Below are 11919 nucleotides of genomic sequence, written 5' to 3' on the forward strand. Positions count from 1 at the left end.
TTCTATATCACATCATATTTTAAGTCTTTAATTCTGGTTGTTCTTATTTATTCAGTTCAAAAATAAATTTAAAAAAAATGTTTAAATATGAAATATTAGATGCAGGCTAATTCATTTTCTATGCAAAGTAAAAAAAATGTCTGGCAAAGTGTTTGTGATATTGTTTTTTGTTTTATGAAGACTCTACAAATCCTGCCCAACTGTCGGCACAGGTGAAATTGTTGTGACCAGTGTGTTTAAACACATAAAATAAACAGTGCCATTGCCTTCCAGAATTTCAAATTGTATTTAAAAGTACTACTAACAGAGTTGCACAATTTTCTAGTTAAAACCCAAGCAGAGGTATTTAACTAAGTTCAACTCCTGTGGAAATGGCATTGAGATCCATCAAATTCTCAGTTACTTAAAATCTGATTTTTAATTAAAGAACAATTCCTACACAAGGTAAATAAAACAATGCTGAATTATTTTTTAGAAAGAATCAAAACAGTATAACAAAACACATTATGATATTACTTTCAATGAAGTTTCATTCTAAACGGCCTGTCTCTCATCTCTGTCTCTAATGTGACTATTGGAGGGAATGTTGGAGGTTGTTAGCCATCTGAAATTTTGGAAGCCAGTGGCACTATTTATCTTACATATTAAACGCACTGGTCACAACAATTTTATCTGTGCCAGTAGTTGGGCAGGATTTGTAGAGTCTGCATAAAACAAAAAGCAATAGTGTTCATGAAGGTTCTGAGTGATATAGTCGTGTTTAGTTCATATAATGGATATTCCAGGGAAGGTTCTTGGCACTTCATGTAGAACAGAGAATGGCCTGGAATCTTTGTATTCGTTATCAAGGGACAAACAGCTTTCATCCTAGCCCTCTTTTGTTGTGGCAAGAATACTTGCAGAAGTAACAAAATGCAAGGAGTTTCTGGGACAGAAATCAGGACAGAACATTTCAGAAAAGGGACATGAGAGACTTAAAAGAGAGCTGTATCTTTATAGACAAAGGAATAATTTGAAGTCTGAAAGTGAAAGACAGACTCAATACTCTGTATTAGAAAGGTAAAGAAACAAGGCGTTAATCACCTCAATTTTTACTCTCCCCAAACCCCAATTTCAGAGTCTTTATTTGTTTTAGAAAAGATGAACCATTCACTCAATGGGATGAAGAGCTGTGTCCGGGAACCCATGAGTAGTGCCAAAAAAGTCTCTGGTTTGTTCACATCTGCTTATACACCCAGTCATGGGCACTTGACTTATGTTATGTTCTTCTGGCTTAAACCATAGACAAATCTCTCTCTCAGCTCTCTCCACTGAATCACTGCCATAAATGATAAATGACTGACAACTTGTATGCAAAAATCTCCCCAAATGGTGTCTGGTTTAGAATTACCTTGATTGGTCTTTTTCAGAATCACTTAGCCTGTTTTCATCAATTGAGCCCCTCCCAGACCATGGCCATCATGAGTCCTGAGTTCATGTACTTCACCAGACCCTGGAGGAAAGGATGGTCTTTCAGGACAATGTAGTGTGGCTTCAGGTGTTCTTCAGAAGCCAGAAGAAACTTCACAGCCACAAGACAGAAGCACTTCTGCTAAAAGTGCTTGGTAATCTTGGCCATTAGGCCATCTATCTGGCTTGATGACAATGAAGGCACACTTGAGGCTGACCATGGTCAGAAAGCCAGCGGGTGACTGGTGTCTATGAAGAGCAATGGGAGCAAGAAACCTTGTTTTTTTTTACTCTTAATGTTATCTATTAGAAAAAGAATAAATGTACATATAATAAATATGCCATATTTGTAAGCAAAATAAATATGAAGACAAGTTATCTAATTCAAGCACTTTCTTCCTAAATTACAGTCAATGTGGTAAGGTAACTGACTACACTTACAATAATGAGTATCCCTGCCTTTTGCCCATTAACTACACAAATACTATTGTAGTTTGTCTCTCTTTTTATATCTATAAATACCAACTTGTTGAACAAAATGTAAGTCATTAATTTTAGTAGCAAACTTATAGAAAATATTATAGTAATATAACATCTGAAAATATTGAAGTTTTGGTTTATAAACCTATTGGTTTAATTCTCAGTAAATGTATACCACTTCTTTCAGTACTTAGTCTTAATTATTATGATTTATTGTGTACATTTTTATTTATTTTGGGGGGGGGTCGAGACAGGGTTTCTCTGTATAGCCTTGGCTATACTGGAACTCACTCTGTAGACCAGGCTGACCTTGAACTCAGAAATCTGCCTGCCTCTGCCTCCCAAGTGCTGAGATTAAAGGCATGCACCACCACTGCCCAGCTATTGTGTACATTTTGATTGTTTAATATTGGCATGTGACCATTACCAAAACATATTGTCTCACATTACAAGAACATTTCTGTTTATGATATAGTCTACTTAATAATAAATAAATAAATAAATAAATAAATAAATAAATAAATTGTTATTTTAGACTTTGGGAAATAGCACTCATCATTCTCAATGTTCCTTCTCAAACTACAAAAATTTAATCTTCATGTTGTATTCTTTGGCTTTGAAGACAACAGATACAGAGAAAGCCTTTCAGTCATGCAGCTCAGGAAATTACACTGGATAGATTTTAATATTTTTCATTGTTAGAATATAAATGATGATTATTCTCATAGAAGAAATTGTTATGTATTTAACAGTAACAAGAGGGATTATTAAGTGCACCAGATTCTGAAAACATCTCAAAAGGCCCCTTAGGAATTCTAATTTTCTTTTACTTAATTTTAAATCATAATACTTTTCTAAATTATGAAGTATAAGACTGTGGAAATCATAGGAAATCAACCTATTTGTATGCCTTATATGCATTGGCAGCAGAGGAAAAATAGTAGTCAGTATTGTTACTAAAATTATAATATGGAAAAGAAAATGCAGGATAAAATGCCTTGCAAGCATCGCAGGAGTGGAGTTAAGAATAGTATGTCAAATTTTATGAAGTCAGAATGTCTTATGTGAGGATTTTTAGTGATATGATTTCTATTTTGAAATACAATGACTCACATGATATAGTTAAAGTTTTCTATGTGAAACTAAATATAATTAGTATACACCATGACAACTTAAGACAAACAATAGCAAAAGCCAAGGTACAAAAGGGCAGAAACACACTATATTAAATTCTTCACAGCAATACTGAAAGACCCCTGGGAACTATTAGACACCTAAAAGAGGAAAAGGAAAAGTAAGTTGAGCTCATGACGGCAGCAGCTGCAATTATTGAAAGGAAAATTGTCAGTAAAAGCCTATTTTGACAGAATTCCATTGTTTAAACAGCCATCTCTGAGATAGCTTGGAGACTGAGATAATAGCCTCCTAGTAAAGCAGTAGAAAAAAGGGACAATTACAATGGAGCTATTAGGCCTATTAGCAGCTCTCAACAGCAGCTTAGGGCCATGTGATAGACTATATCCAACACAGTTCAGAGAGTTAAGAGAATAAAGCTTCCTCTTCTTTCTCATGTTGTTTTCAAAAAGACAAAGGAGCACAGGATTTAATCAGATAAATTTCATTAGTGAAATGCAGACATGACCCAAATTCAATCACAAAAATTCATAATCTGTTGTGAAATAAAGATTTGTATTAGTGACTGCATTTTAAATTATAAATAAACCACACATTATGTCAGTACTTATTACTTGCTTGCACAGGATCTCTGTCATATACTAGCCATAAATGTAAGAAAGCTTATTATATATTTATCAACAAAGAAAGCTTTGTGAATATTACATGTTTTTAATTCTTCACAGATAAGTTAGGCTCCTATTCTTTTCATACTTTATATTCCCAAGTCCTCATCAAATAAGAAATCTAAGAGGGAGAATTTTTTTTATACTTAAAGGAGAAGATGCTAATCACCTTGTGCAGGTGAGTCTAAAGAACAGTTGATACACTCTAGACTCAATTTAATATTTTTTGGCTTTGACTGTGTTCTTTCAAAAACATAGTAATATTCTCTTCCAACAAATAATAAAAGAAACTGTAGAAATAATCACTAGAAAAATTAATAAACTCGGTTTTAGATGTGTGTAAAAGATAGATGATTAAAATGAGTTCTTTTCTTTTATCCCCTAATCATAAAATCTATGTTGTCTCTTTTAAATATTACTAGGGTTTACTCAAGATATTTTGCTAAAGTGATAAGTGATAAGATTTGATACAACATATAAACCATTCTGTCAGTTTAGAATTCAGTTTCCCTAAAGCACAGTATTACTGCTAAAGACAGGCAGAGACTAGTAAAGACACAAGTATAGAACGCAAGTGTCTTGCATTCAGGGGACATCTTTGTGAGTATTATCTCAATGCCAATAGATTAAGGTCTTTCATAAGGACTATCAAAGTCACCAACTATTTTTCCTTTTGAGGGGGAGTCAATGAGGAAGATGATTAATCTCTAACTGATTTTCAAAATTATATACACACTGTGAAATATTTGTAAAAGTATACTTAATTCAATTCTCAAATATATCAGTTATGTTGTGACAATATTTAGAGACAATTATTTAAGGTTTGCATTTATTATTATTCAATATCTAGAGCCAACAAAGAGCTCTATGTCCTGTAAAACAAGCATGACATTAAGAAGCTAGGTTACGACACTTTTTGTTTACATTTTTGATAACGTTAAATGTTAAGGGCATTGATGAGTAGATTAAATGTCTCAGTGGTTAAGAGCATAAAGTGGTCCTGAGAACAACCCAAGATCAGTTTCCAGCACTCACATTGGGTGAATCACAGCCTGCTTTCACTCCAGGTGCAGGAAATTGAACACCTTTGGTATCTGTAGGCACTTTTGTCATGTACAAAACACTTATCCACCATATATACACATTTTACTGGTTGTTTTTGTGTCAGCTTGACAAAAGCTATGGTCATCAGATATAAAGGCACCTCAGTTGAGAAATGTCTCCATGAGGTCCAGCTGTAAGGCATTTCTCAACTAGTGATCAATGGGGGAGAATCTAGCTGTTGTGGATGGTGCGTTCACTGGGATAGGTCCTGCGTTATATGAAAAAGCAGGCTAAGAAAGCCAGGGAGAGCAAGCCAATAAGCAGCACCCACCATGAGCTCTATATCAGCTCCTGGCTCCAAGATCCTGCCGTGTTTCAGTTACTTTGGTGATGAACAGCACTATGTGGAAATATAAGCCAAATAAATCCTTTCCTTCCCAACTTGATGGTTGGTGATGGTGTTTTGTTGAAGCAACAGAAGACCTAACTAAAGCACACATGATTTAAAGTAACACTATTTTAGAAGATTAACTAAATAATTATATAATTATATAAGTCTAATATAAATATAATTCTAATTATAAACTTAGATACTAAATTATAAGTGAATCTAAACAGATTTTATAGGAAGTCGCTGTCTCTATTTTAATGTATTAAAGCAGTTCACACAAATATTTTAATTGTAGCTAGAGCTAATTAAATATACATTGTTTTGACTTTTTAAATATTCAAAGGTGATTTCTATGTGACACAGAAAAAGTTTAAAATTATCATATTACAAGAGAAACTTAAGCATGCTGAAAATTAAAAGATTTGGATCAAATACCAGCGTCAGATGACAATTTAAACTTTTATTCTGACCTCCCTCAAAAAAATCTGAAAGGTGAGATACACAGGTAGTTATACGACTAAGAAATACAGCCCAGGATCTGAAGCCCATAGATGGCACTGTACTAATAAGAAGGGAACCTAGCATAACTACCATCACAGAGGCTTACACATGCAAATGATAGAAACAAATCCAGTAACCTTTAAGCAGAGACTGGGGAATCCTGTGGCATAAGGAGAGGAAAATATTGAGGTTGGTCACAGGATCTCACACAATCATAGACAAGTTCTCTGGCATCACAACGTCCTATTTGGTTAAATTTGCTTTCAATTTTGCAGTTTGTTTTAATCCTCAGTAGATGTGAAGAAAGCTTCCCATCAGTTTGCCCAGTAATCTAAGGTCTTCACAGATACAGGTTTCTGGAACAAGTAAGAGACCAGTTTCAGCTGCTTCAGTATTTTTGCAATATTGGGAGTGGCTGGACTCCTAAGTAGGAAACTGAGGTTCCTTGGTGGTGATCAAAAAACAGTTTTTAATTAAAAACTGTTATTACCTCAAAAAAGACATCAGCATTTTCTTCTGAATACCATTTAGCCCAGGACAATCTGTGAACAGAAACCGAGCCCTAGCAACTACATGAGCCTTCTCTACAGGAACCTAAGGGAATCTGGGAAGAGATTAGGATGTCTACAGAGAGCTTGAGGACCAGTTACAAATGCTGGATTGTTCCTCAAGTGTAAGGCTGTTTGGAAAAAAGAGCAAACAGGGTTGTTGAAGATGGCATGCTGTTGACCTCTAAGGAGTGTTCAGTAAGAGTTAGAACTGGAATCTTGGAAGCTGAATGAGTAGAAATCTATATCCTGAGAATTTGACTGACAAATGCAGCCTCGATTTCTTGTGTATTGGATCCCTAGGAGGGAAAGGCCAATTTCTCTTAGTTTTCATTTTTGACATAAACCTGTCACATGTAATTGTTCTGGAAATAATGATTAAATCTTGAAAGATTGTGGCGACCCATATCTGTAATCAGAACTCAGGAGGCTGAATTTTGGTGATCTCTAGAACAGCCTGGGCTAATAGTGAGACCCTCACTCAAAACCCAAACAAAAGACAATAAAGCAGGCATAATTAAACCCATAAGATTAGAGGTCTACATGTTGTACTCTGAGAGGCTTCACCCACCAGCTGACTCAGATAGATTCATATACCTACAGCCAAACAGTGGATGATGCTTGGGGACTCTTACAGAGGGTTGTGGGATCTAAAGGGAAAGGACCTCCACAGGAAGACCAATATAGTCAACTAATCTGGACCTTTGGGGCTCTCAATGACCGAACCCCATTCAAAAGAACATACAGAGGCTGAACCTAGACCTCTCCGCACGTATGTAGCAAACGTGCAGGTAGGTCTTCATGAGGGTGCCAAACATCTGGAGCAGGGGCTATCCCAAAAGCTGTTGCCTGCATATGGGATATCTTCTAGCTCGGATGCCTTGCCTTGTGTTAATAGGAAAGGAAGCGCTTAGCCTCACAGAGGTTTGAAATGCCAGGTAGAGGTGTAACGCTGTGAACTCCACACCCACTCAGAAGGTGATGGGGTTAGGGGTTGGGGTTGGAGAAAGGATTGTGGGATGGGTGATGGGAGGGGGGCTGTGAGCAGGATGTAAAGAGAAAAAAAAAAAAAAAACCAAGAGAACTTTAAATTGCTTAGTGACAAATGGCCAGATGCTTAGTGCTAAGGAAACATATTGAGAGGGCTTTACATTAAGGATGCATCAAGTTTTCATGACTTTTTTTTTTTTTTTTTCTGGAGGAGCCCTGACATTTTCTTTCAGTGAAATCTGATAAATATCCATATAAGTAGAAGACAAAGGTAAACTTGAAACTTTCTCCTTTCTTTATGAGGCATACTGCCATAGCTTTCACACTGGGATTTAAAATGTTTACAACTTTGGTACATGTTTGTACTCAGAGTTTCTGACAATCCTTTTACAATCTCTTTATTATTTATCTTTTCATCACTGTTTTGAGACAAAATTTTTCCTGCAATTTTTAAGCAGTTATGCAAACTGCTTTCTAATCTTCTCTGCTGACTCTAGAATCTGAGTTTATTGAATGCTGTCACCATTTTTTTTTTTTTTTTTTTTTTTTTTGTACCTGGATCAAAATTCCCAGGTTCTTAGTGTTATGTTACTTGGACTTGTATCAGAGACATTTTGCCATTATGTGCAGTTATTGCTTTCTTGCCATTTCTCATCACGAGTCTCCCTCCCCCGCCCCTCTGTTTGGTGGCTGTGCTTGTCCTGCATGATTCCTTAAATCCTTCTAGAACACAATAGTTTTATCCACAAGTCTAATCACTTCACAGATCACCTACTTTGATCTCTATGAGAAGTCCTAATCAAGACATTCAGGTATAGATTTCCATTTTAGAACTCTCTCTTCTATAATAATTTTATACATTCACCGATTCTTTAAATATAGATTGTCTTCTTTCATTTAGTGATTTTTCTGGATATTATTTAAGAGCTGTTACATTCAGGAAAGGTTGATTACTTCAAAAGCATCTGGATAGTTAATAAAGTTAATTGTACTTGAGCTTAATAAAGTTGATGTCTGCCCCTTTTATCAACTTAATTCATAAATTTTCATTTCTAATATATGATTGTTGAATATAAATATAAACAATATATATATATCATCCGTAATGTTTATATATGTGTATTACTATTTCATAAACACAGACACATGCTTAATATACATCTATTTATGGAATTATGTACTCAGATTTTTTATTATCATTCATTTATTTATTTTTTAATTTTAGAATTCTCTCTTTTATAAAAAATGGTTATTTTATTTGTTTGATTTTACTGGATATTTTATTTATTTACATTTTAAATGTTATCCACTTTCTCAATTTCCCCTCAGGAAACTCTCTATCACATTCTTGTTCTCACTGCTTCTATGAGGGTGCTCACCCACCCGCCCACCCACTACTGCCTCACAGCCCTAGAATTCCACTACACTGAGGCATGAAGTATCCACAGGACCACAGGCCACCACACCCATTGATGGCAGGAAAGGCAATCCTATGCTACTTATGCACCTGGAACCATGGGTCCCTCCTTGTGTAATTTTTGGTTGTTGGTTTGTTTCCTATGGGTTCTGAGGGAGTCTGATTGGTGATAATGTTGTTCTTCCTACAGCGTTGCAAAGGTTGCAAATCCCATCAGCTCTTTTAGTCTTTTTTCTAACTCCTCCATTGGGGACCCTGTGCTCAGCCCAATGGTTGGTTGTGAGCACCCGCCTCTATTTCTCAGGCTGTGGCAGAGCATCTCAGCAAACAGTTATATCAGACTCCTGTGAGCAAGCACTTCTTGACAATCTGTAATATTATCTGGGTTTGGTGTTTGTATATGGGATGGATCCCCAAGTGGGGCAGTCTCTGAATGGCTTTTCCTTCAGTCTCTGCTCCACAATTTGTTTCTTTATTTCCTCCCTTCAGTATTTCGTTCCCTCTTCTAAGAAGGACTGAAGCATCCACACTATGGTCTTTTCTTTTTCTTGAGCTTCATGGGGTCAGTGAATTGTATCTTGGGTATTCTGAGCTTTTTGGCTAATATCAACTAATCATACCTTGTGTGTTCTTTTGTGATTGGGTTACCTCACTCAGGATGATATTTTCTAATTCCAACCATTTCTGTGAGAATCTCATGAATTAATTGTTTTTAAAAGCTGAGTAGTATTCCATTGTGCAAATATACCACATTTTTTGTATCCATTCATCTGTTGAAAGACATCTCGGTTCTTTCCAGCTTATCGCTATTATAAGTAAGGCTGCTATGAACATACTGGAGCATGTGTCTTTGTTATATGTTGGAGCATCTTTTAGGTGCCCAGGAGTGGTATAGCTGGGTCCTCAGGTATTACAATGTCCAGTTTTCTGAGGAACCGACAGACTGATTTCAAGATTACTTGTAGCAGCTTGCAATTCCACCAACAATGGAGAAGTGTTCCTTTTTCTCTACATTCTCATCAGCATCTGCTGTCACCTGAGTTGTTGATCTGGCCATTCTGACTGGGGTGGAATCTCAGGATTGATTTGATTTGCATTTCCCTGATGACTAAGGATGTTGAACATTCCTTTAGGTACTTCTCAGCCAATCTGTATTCCTCAGTTGAGAATTTTTTGTTTAGCTCTGTACCTAATTTTTTAATTGGATTATATGGTTTTCTGGAGTCTAACTTCTTAAGTTCTATGTATATATTGGATATTAGCCCTAGATCAGATGTAGGATTGGTAAACATCTCTCTGGAGTCTAACTTTTTTATTTCTTTGTATATATTGGATATTAGCTCTCTATCAGATGTAGGATTGATAAAAATCCTTTCCCAATCAGTTGTTTGCCATTTTATCATATTGACAGTATCCTTTGCCTTACAAAAGCTTTGTAATTTTATGAGGTCCTATTGTTGATTGTTGATCTTAGAGCATAAGCCATTGGTGTTCAAGAAATTTTTCTCTGTGCCTATGTGTTGGAGGAATATCCCCACTTTCTCTTCTATTAGTTTCAATGTATCTGGTTTTATGTAGAGGTCCTTGTTCCACTTGGACATGAGCTTTGTTTTAAGGGGATAAGAATGGATTGACTTGCATTCTTCTACATGCTGACCTCCTGTTGAAACAGCACCATGTGTTGAAAATGCTGTCTTTTCTCCACTGGATGATTTTAGCTCCTTTGTCAAAAATCAAGTGAACAGAAGTGTGTGGGTTCATTTCTTAGTCTTGAATTCTATTCCATTGATCTACCTGTCTCTCTCTGTACCAATACCATACAATTTTTTATCACTATTACTCTGTTGTACAGCATGAGTTCAGGGTCAGTAACACCCCTAGAAATTCTTTTACTTTTGAGAATATGTTTTGTTGTCCTTGTTTTTTTTTCATTTGTCCAAATGAATTTGCAAATTGCTCTTTCTAACCCTATGAAAAATTGATTTGGAATTTTGATGGGAATTCGATTGAATATGCAGATTGCTTTTGGCATGATGTTTATTTTTAGTATATTATTCCGGCCAATCCATGAGCATGGGAGTTCTTTCCATCTTCTGAGACCTTACTCAATTTCTTTCTTCAGAGACTTAAAGTTCTTGTCATACAGATCTTCCACCTGCTTGTTTATAGTCACACCAAAGTACTTTATTTTATTTGTGACTATTGTGAAGGGTGTTATTTCCCTAATTAATTTTTCATCCTGTTTATCCTTTGAGTATAGGAAGGCTATTAATTTGTTTGAGTTAATTTTATATCCAGCCATTTTGCTGAAGTTGTTAATCAGGTTTAAAAGTTCTATGGTGAAATTTTTGGGGTCACTTAAGTATACTATCATACCATCTGCAAATCATGATATTTTGACTTCTTCCTTTCCAATTTGTATTCCTTTGACCCCCTTTTGTTTCCTATTGCTCTGGCTAGAACATCTAGTACTGTATTGTGTAGGTAGGGATAATGTGCAGCCTCATCTAGTTTCTAATTGTAGTGAGATTGCTTCAAGTTACTCTCCATTTAGTTTGATGTTTGCTACTGGTTTGCTGTATATTGTGTTTAATATATTTTGGTTTGGGGCTTGAATTTCTTTTTTTACCATCATTTTGAGCTTTTATTATTATTATTATTATTGTTGTTGTTAAATTTTTTATTGGATATTTTATTTATTTACACTGCAGATGTCATTTCTTTTCCCCATTCCCAACCCTAAAGACCTCCATCCCATCCTTCCTACTCTTTTTGATTTTATACCATTTTAATTATATGCAAGATTTAAGGTCAGTTCTAGATTGAAGAACTGGCAATACAAAAGATGCAAATAGTCAAGGAACAAGCAAGACAATAAACACAGATAGTCAAAGAACAAGCAAGGCAATAAACAAATTTCAGTGATCACTCCCTTGATCACTATTACTAAAGGCTTATCAGGAAGACAAAAATATCTGAGCCTACTTCCCTATCCTATGGGGCTTGAATTTCTAATCTTTCCAAAAATTTTATCATGTAAAGGAGTTGAATTTTGCCAACTCCTCTTTCAGCATCTAACGAAATGATCATCTGGTTTTTTTTCTTAGAGTTTTTTATATAGTGGATTATGTAGATGAATTTCCAGATACTGAACCATCCCTGCATCCCTGGAATGAAGCCTATTTGATCATTGTGAATGATTGTTTTGATGTGTTCTTGGATTCAGTTTCTAAGAAGTTTAATGAGTATTTTCACATTGGTATTCATAAGGGAAATTGGTCTAAAGTTCTGTTTATTTGT

The 11919-nt window shown here is 35.5% G+C and overlaps 1 pseudogene; it reads right to left on the reverse strand.

Moving 5' to 3' along the window:
• Positions 1 to 1152: 1152 nt before the first annotated feature.
• LOC117720440 (nucleoside diphosphate kinase B pseudogene) lies at positions 1153 to 1670 on the reverse strand (annotated as a pseudogene).
• Between the last annotated feature and the right edge of the window lie 10249 nt (positions 1671 to 11919).

This window comes from Arvicanthis niloticus, chromosome 15, assembly GCF_011762505.2.
Source record: "Arvicanthis niloticus isolate mArvNil1 chromosome 15, mArvNil1.pat.X, whole genome shotgun sequence".
NCBI lineage: Eukaryota > Metazoa > Chordata > Mammalia > Rodentia > Muridae > Arvicanthis > Arvicanthis niloticus.